General features: G+C 41.4%; 1 protein-coding gene across 3 annotated transcripts in view; it reads right to left on the bottom strand.

The window, feature by feature from the left end:
- Positions 1 to 15,941, bottom strand: part of tab2 (TGF-beta activated kinase 1 (MAP3K7) binding protein 2) — a 43,078-nt gene that overhangs the window by 12,928 nt on the left and 14,209 nt on the right. Inside the window, exon 1 of one of the 3 annotated variants that reach the window (XM_079642390.1) lies at positions 12,895 to 13,030. The exons of the other annotated variants lie outside the window; for them this stretch is intronic. The gene's annotated coding sequence lies outside the window, so the exon portion shown is untranslated. Of the gene's footprint in view, positions 1 to 12,894; positions 13,031 to 15,941 lie in introns of those variants that run through there. 3 annotated transcript variants of the gene reach the window in all.

Raw genomic sequence — 15,941 nt, 5'->3', positions numbered from 1 at the left:
ATAGCAATGCCGTGCTTTGACAAAGAATCCATAAAAAAAATGTCATCTGTGGAATCCATAGTTCTGTAAAAAGCACGACCAATCATTTTAGCCGGGCCGGCTAAAGTAACTGGATGGCCTACCTGCCTGTCAGCCTTCCATCTGTGCACAAACTTATCTCGTGCCCTCATTGGTCATGTGCGCGTTCGAGTGTGTTGGAGGAGGGGCTCTGTAAGGAAGTGGCAGATTTTTTCCGGCTGTGTATTTTCAAAATTCTAGCGATCTCGAGCTGGATTCTCCAAAATGACCTACCCCACCTTTAACAGATGTCTATAGAAATGTAAATCACATGCACCTAATAAACTGGCATGTTGGCTAATGGATCCTAACCTGGTATCTGGCCAAGGCAACAACACTATTTGACTAGTAGCCACTGTGGAACTTCCTTACGACGGGCAAGGCTTGGCGTGCCTTGCAGTTTTGTCTCATTCACTCATTAGATCAGGGATTCCATCTGGTACACACTCACTGGTATGAGGCCCACTTCATAAACATTTAGCCTGCTATACTAAAAGGGGCTAGAAATACAGACCTACATGACGTGGAAAAGTCAAGACAACTTGAAGGTTTAAGTGCAGTGTTATCCCACACTTTTCTTTTAACCGCACTCTTTGGAAACATCTTCCTGTGGGAGGTTCAGATATGCCATTCAAAACATTGTGACATACTGCACAAAGCACAACCTGTTCTACTCCATTGAGATCCATGCAGTATGGAAGAAGCCACTGGACAACAAAGTAAATGCATCATAGAAAGGGAATGATTAGGCTATTATGAAATGGCTTAAATGTACAGACACTTGAATACACTTCTGAAAGGAAAGGTTAATGAACCAGTGTTTCCACTACCATTATTTTGGAGGGGCGCTGCGCCCCGCCAACGGAGCCCCGCGCCCCCCCTGAAATTCAAGGTGTTTAAAAAAATAAATAATTATAATCTTTAATTTTTTTTTTATATATATTTATGTAAATATAGCACCAAATTGCAACTAATCTATTACTGTCACTCTTCACATTGAAGATGTGCTCTTTTATTAAATAAACTAAACGCTTTCATTTTAAGTTGAGTTTAGTGTTTTTGACCCTAAGAAACACTGATGCATGAATCAATAACAATAATCCACAGCTCCTCTCTCTGCTCCAGAGGATTACAAAAATATATATCCCAATGCCACTGAGCTGCATCCATAAATCTCTTAACTTGTGCTCAAAGTAAACCAGATTGATGCATTTAACTTCAACATTTAAAAAAAAATCCCGGACCCCCCTAGAGGATGTGAGGTCCACCAAATAAAGCAGGTTCAAATGGAGAGGATATTAGATAAGTTTGCCAAGCATTATACACTACACATTTTCTTGGATTGCACCATAGTCCTAACAAATATTTCGTTGTTAGAAAAGAAAAGGGATTCAAATCGAGAACTATTTCTATTGCGGAGGGCCCACAGAAGCCAGTTTTGTTTGTCCCCCACTTCTCAAACCAAAGTAACTTTCTCCCCCCCAAACTGCACGGATCGCCATCATCCGACCGCCCTCATCCGACCGCCCTCATCCCGCCCTGTCAGCACCCCCCCAAAGCAGTAAACCTAGGGGAAACACTGAGAACACTGTCAAGCATTTATCTGAGCAGCTGTGCTGCCATCTTAACCAAGCTCTAAGGATGTGGACTGCCGTAGCTGAGAAGTGGTCAATTGGTTTTGTAACATCTCTGGACAGTGCCGGACAACAGAAGGAGGATTGATTTGGCATTACTGGCAATAATAGGACGCCAGCAGCAAGGAGCAGCCTCAACTCAGAGAGAGCGACCTGAGCTGCCTAGACAGCAGACAATTTAAATGACCCACAGTGGGCCGTAAGAAGGGAAGACCATGCTTAATTCAGACACTGACCATAGAAGAAAAATATTTGTGTACTTTCTGAGATACTATCAACTTAAGGAACATGTGAGAGACAATTCATCAACATCTGGATCTAGATCGGTTATTGTTTTTATGTCTTTTGCAATCAAAGGAAATTGAACATTTGGCAAAATCCTCCAGCAGATGAAGTCTACAGAAAGTCAGGGGGCGTTTAAAGTATTCCACTTCACACTGTACCTTTAGAGCCTAGTACATGAGGAGTTTAAAGCTACCTGTTTAAATGACAGACTAGGGTGCATCAGTGCACAGAGCCAGAGAACAGTCCACCATTGAGATGTGCTCAGGGCAGCTCAACCATTGTGGGAGAGGAAATACATTGGCAGCTGACCCAGTTATAAGTCAACAGTGTGGTTAGATTGTTTCCTGGCTTCAAAAACAAAAAGGGTCCACACCTCTTCTCTGTACGTTATTATAGGCCCATGTAGGCCTGTCGTGATAATCGATAAATTGACTTATCGTACAATAAATAAAAATGGACTCGATAACCTTTCTGAGCTCGATAAATTTCCGTTTACATAAAGATGTGACCAGCATTTTAGCCTGGAGCGCTGTGGCTGCCAGGTGCGCTGTGAGGGGCGGGGCTGAAACACAGCCAGGTCAGGACACTCCGCGTGCACGTGCAGCAGCCAAATTAATAATATAGCGACAAGCGGGAGACAACGTGTGACTTACTCGCGGGGAATTTAAAGTGAAATGGAATTGGTTACAAAACCTAACGACACATCTCGATTCTCCGGTGTGGCAGTATTTTGGATTCAAACCAAATCAACGAGGCGAACCTACGGACTTGAATGAGCCGGGCGGTGTGTCGCATTGGTTTAAAAAAGGTAGCGACAAAAGCAGGCAATACCACACATTTTAAACCACCTAAAACACAACCACCCCATTCCGTTTTCCCAGCTGGGAGCAAACACGGCAGCTGGAGATGGAGAGCCCCCGCCCGACAATGCAAACATGTTGGTGTTCCTTGCTCGAAAACTTAGAAAAACAGATTTGGATATGGCCTGTTGAGGCATCTGGGTCTTTGACAGTGGACTGTACACTTGACTGTTGTTTTTTAGGAGTTTTTTTTTGCTTGTGAGATAATGTGTGCTCATATATATTTATATATATATATATATATATATATATATATATATATGAGAGAGCTCTGTTTTCCAGCCTGACTCTATTTAATTTATTGTTTTGGTTGTGTGTGATTTAATTAATTTATTATAATTTAATTAATTTGTTTATTTATTAATTTATATATTTTAATATTATTTCACATTTCATTTGCAATGTTGACTGTTCAACAAAAAGTTATGTTTGAAAGGATGTACTTTAATTATTATTATATATTATCATTATGTCTAAAATGGTCTTAAAACGGTGCCGACAATATTATCGTTTATCGCAATAATTTCCAGAAAAATTTATCGTCCAACACAATTAATTATCGTGACAGGCCCAGGCCCATGTGTATGGGGTGGCTCCAAGTGGGTTAGATGAATCCCCGCTGTCCCTAGAGGAGCTGGTGGAACAGAGCCTGAGGCAGCAGAGATAGACACAAAGCTGCTATTGCTGAGGCTGTTGCTCACCGTGCCAAAGCATTGACCCACAGTCCCACTCTAATTTCTGGAGTAGCAGCGTGCCATGCTCATTCATTTTTAGGCTCATTCACTCTGCCAGAGTGAACCAGCCTAAAAACGTCCAGATTAATTAAAGCCTAAATAAAATGTACAAATAATCAACAGGAGACTTTGGCCGACTTAAGAATACAACACCTGGAGCCGTGGCCACTGTGATAGCAACACAGAATTAGATACTGTAAACAAAGGGGCTACATATTACTGGAAAATAAAAAACATGTCCTGCCATACTCTCTTCAGCGTGCAAGACTGGGAGTTCTTATCGTGATTGTTTAGGACAGCACTGATCTTGTTTAATCAAATCTTCCAACCAATTTGTGGAAATGGCACTTGAACTATGGTAAACATTGAGTACAGTGGAAACTGCAATCAGAACATTGTCTGCAGCTTTCATGAGCAGCCCAGCTACATTACATCAAAGGTCTTACTGCTGCGTCTTGGAAATATTTCAACAAGTAAGGGACTAATTGGCAGTGTTTGCTGATGATGGCTGATCATCAGCCCCCCCCCCCCGTCTTACAAAGTAGCTGGAGATGCTTGTGTTTTTTACTATTGCATATACACTGACAATCATGTTCATATGCATGCCTTACTGCAGAAAGGCATACAACCCAAGTAACTTCTGAAAGCTAAAAAGGACAAATATCCAAATGTTAAAAGAAAATGATAAACGTCCAAGTTGTCTTGACTCTTCCACGTCATGTACAGTGGGGAAAAAAAGTATTTAGTCAGCCACCAATTGTGCAAGTTCTCCCACTTAAAAGATGAGAAGCCTGTAATTTTCATCCTAGGTACACTTCAACTATGAGAGACAAAATGAAAAAAAAAAAAAAAAGAAATCCAGAAAATCACATTGTCTGATTTTTAAAGAATTTATTTGCAAATTATGGTGTCAAATAAGTATTTGGTCAATAACAAAAGTTCATCTCAATACTTTGTTATATACCCTTTGTTGGCAATGACAGAGGTCAAACGTTTTCTGTTAGTCTTCACAAGGTTTTCACACACTGTTGCTGGTATTTTGGCCCATTCCTCCATGCAGATCTCCTCTAGAGCAGTGATGTTTTGGGGCTGTCGCTGGGCAACACAGTCTTTCAACTCCCTCCAAAGATTTTCGATGGGGTTGAGATCTGGAGACTGGCTAGGCCACTCCAGGACCTTGAAATGCTTCTTACGAAGCCACTCCTTCATTGCCCGGGCGGTGTGTTTGGGATCATTGTCATGCATTGTCACCCAGCCACGTTTCATCTTCAATGCCCTTGCTGATGGAAGGAGGTTGTCACTCAAAATCTCACGATACATGGCCCCATTCATTCTTTGCTTTACACGGATCAGTCGTCCTGGTCCCTTTGCAGAAAAACAGCCCCAAAGCATGATGTTTCCACCCCCATGTTTCACAGTAGGTATGGTGTTCTTTGGATGCAACTCAGCATTCTTTCTCCTCCAAACAGGTCTAGTTGAGTTTTTACCAAAAAGTTCAATTTTTTCATCTGACCATATGACATTCTCCCAATCCTCTTCTGGATCATTTAAATACTCTCTAGCAAACTTCAGATGGGCCTGGACATGTACTGGCTTAAGCAGGGGGACACGTCTGGCACTGCAGGATTTGAGTCCCTGGCGGCGTAGTGTGTTACTGATGGTAGCCTTTGTTACTTTGGTCCCAGCTCTCTGCAGGTCATTGACTAGGTCCCCTTAATAATTGCTCCCACAGTTGATTTCTTCACACCAAGCTGCTTACCTATTGCAGATTCAGTCTTCTCAGCCTAGTGCAGGTCTAACATTTTGTTTCTGGTGTCCTTTGACAGCTCTTTGGTCTTGGCCATAGTGGAGCATGGAGTGTGACTGTTTGGGGTTGTGGACAGGTGTCTTTTATACGGATAATGAGTTCAAACAGGTGCCATTAATACAGTTACCAAGTGGAGGACAGAGGAGGTCTGTGAGAGCCAGAAATCTTGTTTGTTGGTGACCAAATACTTATTTCCCACCATAATTTGCAAATAAATTCTTTAAAAATGTGATTTTCTTGATTTTTTTTTCTCATTTTGTCTCTCATAGTTGAGGTATACCTAGGATGAAAATTACAGGCCTCTTTCATCTTTTTAAGTGGGAGAACTTGCACAATTGGTGATTGACTAAATACTTTTTTGCCCCACTGTATGTCTGTATTTCTAGCCCCTTTAGTATAGCAGGCTAAATGTTTATGAAGTGAGCTTCATACCAGTGAGTGTGTACCAGATGGAATCCCTGATCTAATGAGTGAATGAGACAAAACTGCAAGGCATGCCAAGCCTTGCCCATCGTAAGGAAGTTGCACAGTGGCTACTAGTCAAATAGTGTGGTTGCCTTGGCCAGATACCAGGTTAGCATATATCTCATGCATAGCATGTGGATCCGTTAGCCAACATGCCAGTTTATTAGAATTGATGTTACTTGTGATGTTATTTTAATTAGACATCTGTTAGATAATAGCCTCTCAGTTAGATTAAAAAATAACCTATCCAACAGCATTTTGGTGACTATATAACACTCTCCAGTACTTCCGTTACATTTTTTGAATGATCATGAGACTGAGATTATTTGGAACTACATAGATTGGTCAGTGTAACATTAAACCCATGTTGTAGAATCAGTGTTAACTACCACACTGGATTTCTACACACTTGTCGACCGGTTTCAGCGGTTCAGATTGCCTGGTGGAAAAAGCAGTCCCACAGAGGGAGAGAGACTGTATCTCATGCCATTCCTTCATTTTCTGTGAACCACTTGTATATAGTTGTTAAAGAATGCAGTTTGATTCATAGTTAAGTTAATTTATATTTCATTCTCATTAATGACTGAGGAACCTTAGGCCATTGCCTCCTTGCCTCCCACTGAGTGAACAATCGCACAAGCTTGCATGGAAACTTTACAAAGGAAAGGCTAATCTTAACAGAAGAGCTTTTCAAGTCATCACAAAAGCTGTGACCGTCTGAATCAAACAGATTTCCTACCACATTAATGTCACGAGTCTAACTAAGATAAATTAGGATGAATAGTAACTGTGTCATAAATAGAAACATGAAACCGATTGTCTTAAAACATTCTGAAACTTAAAAAGTCAGGCAGAGCAGAAATTATTATCAGGTTATGTAAAAAATTCTCCACGTTACTTAGATAAGTACATTTGGGACAAAAACATTTTCCTTTAACAATTTAAATTCACTAAAATGAGGACAACACATTTGGTAGGGTTGCACATGAAGCAGTTGTTTTGTTCAGGGTCTATAGAACAGGAACAAGCCACACTACGCAGAACCCAATTTGCACTCAATTGAGCCATGAAGCCAAGCCTCACACACCCCTTTTCCACAAGTTTAGTTCCATGCTGGCCCCAGAGCCACATCACGATGTCTTTGAAACAATAGGTACATTCCACCAATAGCATCCACGTTTCCCCTTACTTTTGTCTTTTTCATGCGTAAATACAAAATAAATGAGTTTTAAAAGCAATGACACAACCTTTCCTCTGAATGGTCATGTGAAGACAGCAGCAGATGATCTCAGCTCATCAGCTGTCAGTCAGCTAAGGCCCCTTTTCCACCAAACCGGTTCCAATGCCGGTTCTGAGCTACAGCCCGATTAAGCTCTGGTTCTTCCTGTTTCCACCGCAGCGGAGCCACCTTTAAGCACCGAAAACCGGTTCTTAACTGACCCCACTCGGCTGCCCGGCAAGAACCAATACTTCACGCTTACGTCGGGGGGCGGGATTAACCTGATCAACAAAAACAAAATGCCGCAAATTCTGTTCAGAAACACACCACTACGAACCAGGATGGATGCCAGTAAATGTAAGCAGCAGTGGATCGCTGAAGAGACAAATTACCTCCTCTGGCTTTGGTCAACGCAAGTACAGAGGAAGTTGGACGGCACATTGCGGTCTAAAGCTATTTTCCAGCGGGAGTTGGCCCCGCTGGATACCACCGGACTCTGGAGCAAACAAGCAACAAGCTAAAAAAACTCAAGAAAGACTACCAAGATCATTGTTGTTGTTGTCGATATGAGGGATCTTCGCGCCGTGTGGGTGTCACAAGAGGCACGTAAACGTGTACGTGATGACGCAAACTATGACACAATGACGCAGCTCCACTCGAGCTCCACTCAGGCTCTGAACGGTGGAAACACAAGTAGTGCTACAGAGAATAACCGGTTCAGCACCAGAAAAGCAAAAGAACGGTTCATGAACCGGATCCGGTTTGGTGGAAAAGGGGCATGAGATGGTTTCCTGTAATTAAACAATTATCAAGGCCAAGAGCCGGCACCACTTTATTGGAAACACAAAAAACTGGTTTGTAATCAGCACATGCTCCAAACTGGACGTATAAGTTCCTTGTGAAAAAGGTTAAAGTCTAAAGAGCTGGGATCAGCACTGCAGGCAGGGTGCTCCACCTGTTGCCTACTATTAAAACTGGATTTTGACAGTTTTTGTTTGCAAGCTTGTGTTTATGTGAGTGGTGTTTTTTTTTTCTTTGGTTTGGTGAAAAGGTATATGTATATATATCGAACTGCTGGTATTTTATGAATGATAGCCGTTAACCAGAATGTATCCATGTGTCCGGTAAATTGAAATCTTATCGGTTACGTTGACCAGCACAATTCTTTCTAACGGAAACGCTGGGTGGGGGAGTGCGTGTGCAGGAGATCGAAAATTCTTCAACACCACAGCCCGCTGATGGTTTATTGGAAGCAGGCAAGGGCACAAGCTCCTCGAGGTCGACTAACCCCTCCCGAGGCACTGTGGGTAACTGGGAGGTCCTAGAAACGTGGAACTTTTTTCTTCTGTAAAAATCATAAATATCAGTTAAAAGAAGCTGCATGGCTACTTGTGTCTGTCTTTGGGCGGCAATCGGAAAGAGCTGTAAGTAGATTAAGTTGCTGGGCGCTTTCTGCAGCTTGCGTGGCTGTGTGTGAATGTGTGCTTTCTTGGGATCAGACACTACTCTTCTCCAAACACCCTCCCTCCTAATTTGTTATCCTCCCAGCACAGGATTTCTGCTGGCAGTAAAATGCTGAGCTCATCAGGCAGCTTCTAAAAGAAAAACTGTGTGTGTTTCATCATAGATCCTGAAAGCTGCTTTCACCTGCAGTCACCCCCCCCACCACAGCAGAAAGTTCGATCCTAAGGCCTGATTAGGGTAAAGGCTGAGGAGAGGCTGAGAATAGCAGTGGGTCAAGACCCCTCAATCGGATGTGCAATAAAGATCAAATCAAATAAAAATATTCCTTCCTCTGATCCTTATTGATACAAATATTGTATTTGTTAAACTACTCACCCCTAAACATATATATGTCTAAATATAATTGTTTTAAAATATAGTAAATCTATAGCAGTAAAGCTAAATGTATCAGACATATTCTTATCCCTAACAATTCATGTTAGAGAAAAGAGGATTTCTTTACAGACTCTTTGATGAAAAGAATTGAGACATAAAATAAAGACAATGTCATTACAGGCTTTGTGAGAAAGACTGTACAAAGGATAACAAAGCATTATAATACATTTCTGTCAAACACCACCAACAGAACCACAAATTCCTTTAAAGTCTAACCAAGCTCCAGACATGCCCAAAGCACCTCCACTGAGAGTCCCCATTAAAGCCCACTCAAAACATGTTACTCCAGCACATACAATCGCACAGAACTATTTTTATCAAGGCAATTTCAGGATCCATGTTCCTGATCAAAATGTTTAGAAATGATCAACTTAGCAGAAGGGGCAGCTGTTGAGTGAGAGGCTGTGCACCGATCTTTCCCCCTTCCCTACTTTCCTTTCAGTATGTAAGGACCACAGCCTGAGCCGAAAATAGAAACCTCAGCAACATGAAAAGCCTTATCCTAAACCACTAATCTTTTCACATGGTGTCCTCAGAGAAAGATTACATTAAAAAGAGGGTGTGACCAATGTACAAAGCAAAAACTAATAAGTGAAAAGAAAGCATGTAACAGTGAGGGCCTCAGAAGGGCTCTGTGCAGTTGTTCTTTACATTGTGGAAACATTAATTGCCACCTGACAAGCCCCAACACAGTCTCTCATTGAGCGGGAATGGTAAGATTTAAAAGCTAAAGGTTTAGCTTACAGGTTACATGATAGAGGCTTTTATTCCAGCCAGAACACATTCAGCAAAGCAGCAGTTTCCAAACTTTGTGATGCCGAACATTACTTTTAGCCTTTTTTGGACAGCCTTTATTTTTTATGGAAGGAGGCAACCCCTTACAAACTGCTGGCATTCATTGCAAGTAGCGTAGTGTTCTTCCAAACACTGCCACAGGCCAGGAGGAGGGTAGAGATTCAACCAATCCAGACTTAGACAATGGGAGAGAAAACCCACCATGTTAATCTGTAAAATGGGTACATTAAGCAGTGGGATGCACGTCTGAGCACACATCACCGGAGAGCTCATTGTCAGCACAGTACTAAACACTCTTGGAAACCATTGGCTATGTATTCCATATTTCTTCTTGTTACTCCCATCTTGGCACTACTTGGTGGATCCTGTAGTATTTGGACATATTTTGGTGTTGTCTCTAGGGAAAACTCTTATTGGAAAACAACAAGCAAAACAACAAAGCTTCAGGTGGTTGAGCACAGAGACATGTCCCTGTCTCCTGAGGAAGCTGACAGCTCCAAGTCACACAATCCCCTGTTCTGTTTATATATTTGCTGTTTATTTAATTTTGTATTTGATTCTGTCTATACTTTATTCACCTTTTACATATTTGAATGCCTGAACACACTGCTGCTGTAACACAACCATTTCCCAATTTGGGATCAATAAAGTATCCATCTACCTTCCCTCTCACTGATTCAGCCAACTCTGTCATCATACAATCAGTATATGAAAAATAGAAAACCCAAATTATTTCCAAATGTAATAAGAAAGGGGTTTACTGTTGTGTATTTACAAAAATTGGTTGTTTAGAAAGCAACAAACACATTTTAAAAAGAAAGGTAACTGTTATCATAGGGTTAAAAGATAGGCTGCAACTAAGCACCTTTTCCTTCCATTGTTGATACAATTATTTTCTTCATTTATTGATAATCAAATGGTCCCAATAATTGGTTTGTCCCGCAGAAAAAGAAGAAGAACCTTTACTAATTCTGTCGTACACACACGCGTTTTTATACAGGCAATACAGTACACACTTTTTACAATATGCACATACATATACACACACAGAGTTATATGCACACATGCACATGCATTGAGAGGTCAGAGCGGAGGCAGCCAGTCTAGCCGGCGCCAGTGAGCAGTTGGGGGTTAGGTGCCTTGTTCAAGGGCACTTGGGCAGTGGCCCAGGAGGTGAACTGGCTCCTCTCCAGTACCAATCCACACTCCGCATTTTTGGTCCGATCGGGACATGAACCGGCGACCCTTCGGTCCAAAGAACAATCCCCTACAGACTGAACCACTAGTCATGTTAAACAGCACTACTAATCAACACTATTTGAAATGAACAGTTTTGAGAAAGACTGGCCAAACATTACCAAACTTTGGGGAAAGTTAGCTGATGGCGAGTCGGTTTGATGACTCTGGGAAAACAACGAAGGGTGTCAAGAGAAAACAGGATCTCTTTAACTAAAACAATACTTTTTTTGTTTAGTCAAGTTTAAAGTTTGTTACAAAATTATTCATAAAAATGACAAGAAGGAACATTCATGTTCAATTATTACAGTGTGCGGCGGCATTTGTAGTATTTCCAGTGGGCTGGTGAAGCAACATAGTTTTGTTTAAAATGATGTTTTAGTTGCGGCTGTGTTTGGAGATGAGCCAGGTTCGAGGTAAAGGTACTCCCCTGAGCATTCACTGATCACACAGTGTAGTGCAAGAAGAGTCTGTCCACTACAACCACTCATACAGTGACTAATGGACATGTGGCAGCGTCAACCTGCTGGCTGCCACTAAGCACAACTACATACCAGCTGAGTTAAGTGGAAGGGAGCATTGCAGGAGCAGCCCTACCAAGAAGTACATTCAGCAGGAAGAGAACACTCATAGCTGTCCTCTGCTCAGAGCAACACAACTGCGTCTCCTTGTTATTCTACAGACAGATGCCAGGGAATTGAAGGAAACCAAGTTAGATGAAAACTGTCAGATAACAGTGAGGGTAGGGCGGATGTGGACTGCAGTGGGATGGTGGGCTAAAACAAAAGTTCAGAAACAGTTGTGATAGATTTTTATCCAGGAGTTTATAAGGCAGCTAAGCTCCACCGGAAGATATTGTACCATAGAGAGACTTTTGAAAGGCATAAATCACCTTTTCCTTACAGTCTGGAGGGAGACTTATACCTGGTTTATAGTCTGGTACCTCAACCGCCCTTTTCTCAAGATAAAGCTATAAATACAAAAGGAGAGGTCGTTCACACACACCATTGATTTGTCGGCTTATTCTTCCATTATTTGTTTATCAAATGTGTAAATCGTTAGAAACAACTACGATTTAGCTGATTCAATTGTAATCATCTTCAATTTAACTACTACATTTGCATAAATACAATGACTGAAATAGTTCTAGGTTAAATGTGAGAAAATGGCTTCTTAAGTTACGTTCATTGTATATTGTTGGGTTTGGAGCTTTTTGTTTGATTCAATTAGCTTTTTATAAGGAATTTTGAAGAAGCACAACCACCTCAAAAAACTATCATTACAAAAAAAGCACCTTAAAGCCTTAATTAAGTTAATCCATTCATCAAAACCATTTTTTTATATATTTGTATCTTATTGTATCTTTTAAATATGGGTAACTCCTGTAATGCTTGAAAACACTGATGCTGTGACAACACATTTTCCCATTTTGGCATAAATAAAGTATCCATCTATCTGTCAAGCATACAGTATATACATCTATACAAAAAAATGGTTGAACCAAAATATTTGTTGTTATAATACATGTTCTAATTGAATAAAGAAGCGATTAGTTCAATAGTAAATGCAAGTTTGCTGTGTTTTGGAAGGTACAATATTACATTGGAAGTAAATGGCAATACATTGGATTTATTTCCAGAAAACACTTCCTACTGTCAAACAGCTTCAGGTAAGCTCCTTAGGAAGGAGAACATATTGCTCACAGACTTAGCTGGCCTCAGATTCAATGTGGTGACCTTCTGCTCCATTGTAGCTGGAGCTTGGGTGGCAGTGCTGTCTCTCAACACTCACTGCCAGCCAATTGAAGACAATGAGACGGTTTGCACTCAGGCGCTTAGCGATGACATGCCAAGTATGCACCAGCCAAATCTCCAGCCTTTATTGCCTTACAAAATGCACTTACTGTATGTCATCATGCTCTTTGAAGCACACAGACAGCAGGACATTAACAGCACTTCTGTCTTTGGTCAGCTCATTCCATCAGTTCACTCCACCGCTCTATGTTATCGGTCCTTACACAGGAGAAACCTGTCAGGTCCACACTACAGATGCTGTATCTGATGTAGGTTCAAGCAGAAACAAGGCAATTCATTATTCAATCCGAGTAAACAAATCTAAAACGTCAGATACAGAAGGTCAACAGACTTTTACTATTCATCTGAAGGAGTTTCTGAAGCATCATGTTTTCCGTAGAGGGAAATAATAACCTTTTATCAAGCATTTTCTTAACATGATAAGGTTCAGACAAAGTAAGACTGTGACCAGCACAATTTCCTTCTTTTAAATGTTGTGCTAAGAATATGGATTGGTGGTGCAGAAGTAGATATCAAGGCATTCCTGCTTCAGTGTATTGCTGGACGTCTGTGTGTGTGTGTCTGAGGAAAAAACCCTCCACCGGAAATGCTTCCCACAGCTGTTAGGAGTATCATTCTCCACCTTGAGGCCAACCAAAAGACAAATAGCAGCCTGGTCATGTGACTCTTCTGCTGCTGAGATGCCATTCGGTCTTATTCCAGCCCTCTCAAAACATTCAAGTCATACCCTTCTCCCTAAGTGAGCCGGCCCTTTTCCCCTACATCAGGGTTTCACCACAACGATCCAATACATACGACAAAGACCTATTCACACATGCATGGGTATTACTATAATATAGTATGCTTTGTTATATTACAAATGTATAATTAAGTTAAAAGCACAGTCATTTTGAAATTCACTTGTTGGAAACAGCACAATAATGGATAAAAGTAGTAGAGAGGACTCATCACTGCATTGTGTGCTAACACAGTCATTCCATAAATCATAAAACATTTGCTTTTCACCGGGAAGTTAAATCTCTACGATTACATATTTAACAAAAAATTCAAAAGTGCCTATGAGTCTTACCAATATTGAGGGAATACAGTGTTCACCCCCTCTACCTCCAGCTTCTTGTCCTCTCCTCTGTGTAAGCAGCCTGAAATCCACTAATCCACCTTTCAAAGTTCTGCTGTGGAACGTAGGATGGAATGTTTTACAATGGTGCGCACTATATTTTTGGCAAACTCTTAAATGAGAAATGTATAATACAGTGATTCTGATTAAATATAACTAGCTTTAGCTTTGATTATGTTTACTAAGGGAAGCGGTTGTCACACCTGATTCGTTTAAGGACAGTCAGAAATTCTAACGTTTGCTGAAAAGATGCGTTTGTACAGTTTCATGGTATGATGAATGGTGTAACCTTTCTTATACTGACTTTTTCAAATAAATTGTGCGGTGGAATTACTCAAATTATCTTTTGGAATATTGTGTCAATGTTATATTGTTCATATCTAATCCTCTACTTTTAAAAGTCATTTGAAAGAAACACAGATAATAACATTATTAAAGAATTGAGAGCCATTTGAGGTAAATGACCTTTACCAACCTCTACCAAAGATGAATGACAAACACCATCAAAACATGTTCTAACAATATGCGTTTGTTTTCCTTTGTTTTGAGATAGGATTTATTCATTCGTATCCGAAATGTGTCTGTTGTTAAGAAAAAGAAAGCAGATAGGGGATATTACCATGGGCTGTTAGTTTTGTGGTCCAAAACAAAGTATGGGCTGCGTGGTGAGATCTAGGAGCCAGATATCTCTGCACTTTCCTCACACTACGTTTATTAAGGTAATCTTGCATGTTATAGCAGTCGTAGTTCTGCTTATGGCCAATTTCAGCACACATTGAGATGCTAAATCATCAGTGCTCTGTCCAGCAGGATGGGCAGCTTTCATGTTTTTCCCACACTCCCACAGTTGGCCCAAGTGTGGAAGTGCAGGGTGTGCACGCAGTGATCAGCTGTGGTGCCGGCAGAGAAGAGGGGAACACAGCGTAGACTGGCACTAACAGGTGTGACCTGGAGGGGGCAAGCTCCGGACTGGCCTGCACAGACAGCAAGTAAACACACGTAAACACACACACACATTGACACACACTCCTCTAAGGAATACCACAGCAGACCGGATCTGTTATGACATCTTGAACCAGGAGCTGAGGCAGGCCAGAAGGTTTAGGAGGCCAAAGGGTGCCATGGGAGAGAGAGAGAGAGAGAGAGAGAGAGGAGAGAGGGGAGAGGGTGAGGGGTGCAGGCTGGACTTAGCTAACCCACATATATCCCTGAACTGAACTCTCTCTTCTTCACACTGAAGAGGAGTTTCTAAGAATCAGTGGCTAACAACAGGAAACAATCAGAAACATTTCAAACAAAGAAGTCTTTGGGCAACAGAGAACATGCTAGGCCAGTCCTCTTAAATGAATCCCACTTTTACAAGCTTTTACCGACATGCTCCTCTCTTGTTTCTGCATTTAAAGAAACCTGTCTTAGCACATTGTGGATGCAAGGGTGAAGTCTCCACAAGCTTAACCCGTGTGAATGTTTGCCATGGTGTTGTGCAATCTCTGGTAATAAACAATCTTCTTTATGGTGTTATGGGAAGCAAGGTTTCTTTTCTTCCCCCAGAGCTCAGATGGTTACATCCGAGAAGTGAAAGGTTGCAAAATATCAGCAAATATACGCTCTAATTTAATAGACCACTGCTGCAGGAAGAACTTCACTGAGACCCTCAGAGCCAGTTGCCAATGGCAAAGCTACATTAAACCACAACAAACAAGGCTCTTCAGATGGGTGGACTCTTTTGTCCACCACGCCCTGACAATATTTTTTCTGAGTGAGATAGTAAGCGAGTATAAGAGCCCAAGGGCTACACTGCTACTGATAGGACACTACATCAAAGCCTTTTCCCATCGTTTGTGAGAACAGAAATGTTGACCGGGATGAAAGACCTTCAGCAGACTGTGGGAGAAGTGATGAAGGAGAGAGTAGTTCCTGTGTGGAATTTACAAACAGCTCAAAGTCACACAAGGTTTCTGTTCTGCATCTGCAAGAAACAGTTAGAGGGAGTCTGAGGGGACGTGGGGCCAGAACCTG

The sequence above is a fragment of the Notothenia rossii genome, assembly GCF_949606895.1.
Source record: "Notothenia rossii genome assembly, chromosome: 8".
Taxonomy (NCBI): Eukaryota; Metazoa; Chordata; class Actinopteri; order Perciformes; family Nototheniidae; genus Notothenia; species Notothenia rossii.
This window is presented reverse-complemented; position numbering and strand designations above follow the sequence as displayed.